Below are 6,130 nucleotides of genomic sequence, written 5' to 3' on the forward strand. Positions count from 1 at the left end.
GGGTAGGAGTGACTTTGGCATGTGGACCGGTCACTTCTTGAACTACTTCTCCTTTTTATTTTTAGTTATCCTTGAGTTCAAATGTGTTAGCATCCTGCTTCTAAATGTGTGTTTAGCAATTTTTAGAACTGATTAAAAAAATCAAATTATTTCCACCAAAAGTCTATGTTCAGCCTTAGAAATATCTTTCCACTTACTTCTTCTTGTGACATTCTCTTTATACAAGGAAAGGTATATAGGCATCCCTTGGAGATATTGTGGGTTTCAGCTCCAGACCAACACAATAAAGCAAGTCATGAATTTTTTGGTTTCCCAGTGCATATAAAAGTTATGTTTATGCTATACTTTTGTCTATTGTGTGCAATAGCATTACGTCTAAAAAAAATGTACATAACTTAATTTAAGAATACTTTAGAGCCAGCCCTGGTTGCCTAGTGGTTAAACTAGTGGTTAAAGTTTGGCATGCTTGGCTTCAGTGGCCTGGATTCGGTTCCCAGGCATGGAACCACACCACTCATCCATCAGTTGCCATGCCATGGTGGCAGCTCACATAGAAGAACTAGAAGGACCTAGAACTTGTACTTACAACTATGTACTGGAACTTTGGGGAGGAAAAAAAAAGAAAGGATGATTGGCAACGTGTGTTAGTTCAAGGCGAATCTTTCCAGGCAAAAAAAAAAAAGAATACTTTTTTGCTTAAAAATGCTAACCATTGTCTGAGCCTTTAGTGAGCCATAATCTTTTTGCTGGTGGAGGGTCTTGCCTTGATGCTCTTGGCTGCTGACCAATAAGGGTGGTGGTTGCTGAAGGTTGAGGTAGCTGTGACAATTTCTTAAAAGAAGACAACGATGAAATTTGCTGCATCGATTGACTCTTCCTTTCATAAACAATTTTTCTGTAGCATGTCATGCTGTTTGATAACATTGTACCCAGGGTAGAACTTCTTTCAAAATTGGAGTCAATCCTCTCAAACTCTGCTGCTGTTTTGTAAACTAAGTTTATGTAATGTTCTAAATCCTTTGTTGTCATTTGAATGATTTTTATAGGATCTCCACCAGGAGAAGATTCCATCTCAAGAGACTACTTCCTTTGCTCATCCATGAGAAGCAACTCCTCATCCATTAAAGTTTTATCATGAGATTGCAGCAACTCAACTACATCTTCAGGCTTCACTTCTAATTCTAGTTCTTTTGCTACTTCCACCACATCTGCAGTTACTTCCTCCACTGAAGTATTGAACGCCTCAAAGTCATCCATGAGGGTTGAAATCAACTTCTCCCAAACTCCTGTTAATGTTGAGATTTTGACCTCTTCCCATGAATCAAAAATGTTCTTAATGGCATCTAGAACGGTTAATCTTTTCCAGAAGTTTCTCAATTTACTTTGTCCAGATCCAGCAGAGGAATCACTGTCTTTGTCAGCTGTAGCCTACAAACTATATTTCTTAAATAATAAGACTTGACAGCCAAAATTACTCCTCGATCCATGGGCAGCAGAAGAGATGTTGTGTTAGCAGGCATGAAAACATTAATTTCGTTGTGCATCTCCATCAGAGTTCTTGGGTGATTGGGTGCATTGTCAATGAGCAGTAATATTTTGAAAGGAATCTATTGTTCTGAGTGGTAGGTCTCAACAGTGGGCTTAAAATATTCAGTGAACCATGCTGTAAACAGATGTGCTGTCACCAGGCTTTGTTGTTCCATTTATAGAGCACAGGCAGAATAGATTTAGCATAAATCTGAAGGGCCTGGGACTTTCAGAATGGTAAATGAGCACTGGCTTCTGCTTAAAGTCACCAGCTGCAGTAGCCCCTAGCAAGAGAGTCAGCTTGTCCTTTGAAGCTTTGAAGCCAGGCTTTGACCTCTCCTCTCTAGCTATGAAAGTCCTAGATGGCATCTTCTTCCAATATGAGGCTGTTTCATCTACAGTGAAAATCTGTTGTTTAGTGTAGCCACCTTCATTCCTGGTCTTAGCTAGATCTTCTGGAGAGCTTGCTGCAGCTCTTGCATCAGCACTTGCTGCTTCACCTTGCACTTTTATGTTATGGAGATGGTTTCTTTCCTTAAACCTCATGAAAAGACCTCTGCTAGCTTCAGACTTTTCTTCTGCAGCTTCCTCACCTCTCCCAGCCTTCACAGAACTGAAGAGAGTTAGGGCCTTGCTCTGGATTAGGCTTTGGCTTAAAGGAATGTGGTTTGTTTGATCTTCTATCCAGACCGCGAAAACTTTCTCCATATCAGCAGTAAGGCTGTTTTGTTTTCTTGTCACTCGTGTGTTCACTGGAGCAGCACTTTTAATCTTCTTCAAGAACTTTTCCTTTGCATTCACAACTTGGCTAATGGTTTGGTGCAAGAGGCCTAGCTTTCAGCCTATCTTGGCTTTCAACATGTCTTTTTCATTAAGCTTAATCATTGCTGTTTTTGATTTAAAGTGAGAGGCGTGTGACTCTTCCTTTCATTTGAACTCTTAGAGCCCATTGTAGGGCTATTAATTGGCCTAATTTCTATATTGTTGCATCTCAAGGACTAGGGAGGCCCAAAGAGAAGGAGACAGGCAGGCAAAGGGCTGGTCAGTGGAGCAGTCAGAATACACACAACATTTATCAATTAAGTTCACCATTTATACGGGCACGGTTGGCCGCACTTCAAAACAATTAAAATACTAACATCAAAGATCACTGAGCACAGATCACTATAACAAGTATAATAATAATGAAAAAGTTTGAAATATTATGAGAATTACCAAAATGTGACACAGAGACACGAAGTGAGCAAATGCTGTTGGAAAAATGGCTTCGATAGACTTGCTCGACGCAGGGTTGCCACAAACCTTCAATTTGTAAAAGAAGAGCAATATCTGTGAGGCGCAATAAAGTGAAGCACAATAAAATGGGGTATTCCTGCCTGTTTGGACTTCAACTCAAACTCTTTTAAGGCGAGAGTGTTCAAAAATATCCTGTAGTATGGTACCTATTCTTCTGGGTAAAAGAAAAATGTGTTTGGATTGGTTAAGAAAAAGAAAGAAGATATGGAAAAATGGCTTGTAAATTGCAGCTGCAACCTAAATTTGAAAGCCCCAAATCACTGCTCTATATGCATTTGTGAGGAATTGTATTTGTATGATGTTTTATTTCATGATCTTTGGAGCAGAAAGTGATGGGAATGGAAGGAGGGCAGAGAAGTTTCACCCCTCAAGAATGGGTTGAAGTACTCCTTCCCACGCAGAGAAGCAAAGAAAACAGAAAACAGTGACTTGCCCATATTAAAACAGGTTAAAAATTCATATCCTACTATATTACTATATATTGTATCTTGCATGTCTAGAATAATTCCTTATAATTAAGGGGAGAAAACTATGGTGCGCTGAGAACTCAATGAGTCTCGGCTTCTGTTTGCCCTCTGCTTGATGGCGTCGGTGTGGGCTGTTGGAATTGAACTGGTGTTGGTGATTCCATTGTAAACTTTTTTATTGAGTTATTTGGACTCTGGTCACCAAATCTCCTTGGCAGCCTCTACTCAGGAGCAGAGTTACTGGTGGAACTTTGTCATACTGAGCAGCTCAGATATCTTTGAGCTTGGAAATGCAAAATGAATAAGAAAAAGCAGATGTGCTTTTATTAGAAAAATCCACAGATATGACAACATGCAAGTCAGAGGACTATGGAAATTAGTGATAGAAAAAGAATCTTTTGCCATCTATTGAGCCAACACCTGAACCTTTAAGGGCTGAAATCTTTACTTGGTGTGCACGGAGCAAAGATTGAAGGTTTCAGATTTGCTTATCGCTTATTAAGAGGAAAAAAGAATCAATTCTTTCCCTCCCACATTCAACCAGATCATTTTAGACCACAGAGTTGATTAATATTTGGTAATATGTCTAGACATGAATGGATAAATATAGCCAAGCCTTTTCATTTAGAAACAGACTTCTGTAAGCACAAGCTTTTAATTTTCCCCACCAACGCAAGTGTAACTATCGCTGTCTGGGGAGAGAAGATCTTTTCCTACCGGCGATCAGCATGTGGGATGGCGATCACAATCTTTATTCACTTGTTTCCTTTTGTGAAAGGCTGTATTCTTTTGGGCTTTGCCAGTCAGCATATTTACGTGTGTTACTCTTTCTACCGTGCTTTTGCCTCCACCCTACAAATATTAAAACAGATTAAATAGCTGTTTGATATCCCTTCTGTCTGTTAAGGGAAATATTCTCCTCCAGTAAAAGATGTAAAATTCCCTGGTTATCCCAGTGTTAGCATGATCTGTACAATATAGAGCCTCATGTGGCTATTTACATTTAAATTTAAACTCTTTGAAATAAAATTAAATAGTTTAGTTCCTGAGTTGCACTAGCCACATTCTAAGGGCTCAGTAGCTGCCTGTGGTGGGTGACTACTGTATTGAATAGCACAGAATATTTCTATCTTTCCAGAAAGTTCTATTGCACTGCACTGTTACACAGGCTTGGTTGAGTAGAGATGCCATAGAGAAAGCCATTTCAAGTTCCACTTGGCTATAACTGTTATTTTTATGCCAGTTCAGGAATTCTAATTGAATTTGAGTATACCTAAAAAATGTTGTTCTTGTTGTTGTTGCTTTGTTTTGCTTTTGTTTTCCAAACAGCGCACATTTTTCAACCTGTGAAGAACAAACTTTTGGATAGCCAACTAGAGACCCAAAAGTTAGATAGTCCTGGGTCTATGCCGATGTCACCACCACTACCTGTATGGCCTCCCTTGATCTCTTGAGTGTAGATTCTTTCCCATACAATAGAGATGATTATGTTGCCTGCTTTGCTATTTTTCATCATCAAGAGGCAGAGATTGTGTTATATTTATCTTTGTACCCAAAAGCTTAGAGCAGTGACTGGTACACAAAACAGTGAGATAATTTACATGGATTCCCTTTGTAACTTCAACCTATTCTTTAATATTTCAGTATATAACTAGAAGGAGAATTTTACTCACCAAAGTTTGAGGGAAGGTGACCTTGGTGATATGAAGCTTAGGGAGAAGAAAAGTTGTCTAAAGAGGATTTTAAGAAAGTTTTAAAGAAATTACAATAAAGATCTAGTAAATTCTTGAAAGTTTTCTGAGTCAGAGTGATGCGGTTTAATTGTCTTGGCTGCACCTGGCTTCAAAACAAGAGTAACCAGGCTCATTTTACATGGGCGGCAATCATATGAGAGATCGAAAATAGATCATGTAAATTAGTTTCTTAGGACACTTGAATTATAATACTCTTCTCTTTTGCCCTTTGTTCCCCACAACCCTCACGACCTCAAAAAGTCTAGATTGCAGCTGCAGTTTTGGGAGAGCTTAGAGAAACTACAATAGCCCCCTACCCTGCAGAAGTCGGCTTTCCTAGGTATCAAACAGGAAGCCACATCTTTTTATGGACACACAGAGCAGAGGGCTGCAGACCACGACCAGTATGCTTATCAAGAGTCAAATTTTTGTCAAGCAGCTTCTAAATTAACATGGAAACAGATCAGCCAGCCAGATGTGTGTGCGGTGGAATTCCAACTGAAGGAACATGGAAGTCAGGCTGTGTTGGCCGTTTGCAGGAAGGGTTGGGTTACTCTGGGAAGAAGGACTGAATGTTCAAAACAGATTATCACCCTGACAGATGGGGAATGGGTCTGAGGATCTTTGTGGCCAAAAGACTATGAGGATTACATTGTTCCTTGCTTCTCTCTGTAAAGCCAAAGCCCAGATGTGCTGAGCTCCAGAGGTGAGCTGGCCAAGCACATGGCCCAGTCTCAACTCTATTTTTACTTCACAGAAGGATGAAAATCTGCTCTCTGCATTCCCTCAGCACAGAAGAACCTGGTTTGGTGCTTTGCCGTTCATTATACGTTACCTTTACATAGGTGGTTTCACATATATTCGTCTTCAATTGGTTGCATATTGTGGGTCTGCATTCATTTGCATGTTTTACAAGAGTTTGACCTGCGACTCAACATACCACGGGATGTAACTGAAGTGGTAAAATGGCCCAGCTGTTTCTTTTCCAGGTCTGGCTTCTATACCTTATCTTCTTCTGTGTTTGATTTAATGGGAGTGACATACATGTGGGGAAGCCTGGGGAGGTCTTCCTTTTTTGTCGTATATTGCTTTTACCTATTATTGCTG

General features: G+C 39.8%; 1 pseudogene; it reads right to left on the minus strand.

Annotated features, from left to right (window-relative positions):
* Nucleotides 1-245: 245 nt before the first annotated feature.
* On the minus strand, nt 246-2,477 carry LOC139076950 (tigger transposable element-derived protein 1-like; annotated as a pseudogene).
* Nucleotides 2,478-6,130: the final 3,653 nt, after the last annotated feature.

The sequence above is a fragment of the Equus przewalskii genome, chromosome 18, assembly GCF_037783145.1.
Source record: "Equus przewalskii isolate Varuska chromosome 18, EquPr2, whole genome shotgun sequence".
NCBI classification, from domain to species: Eukaryota; Metazoa; Chordata; class Mammalia; order Perissodactyla; family Equidae; genus Equus; species Equus przewalskii.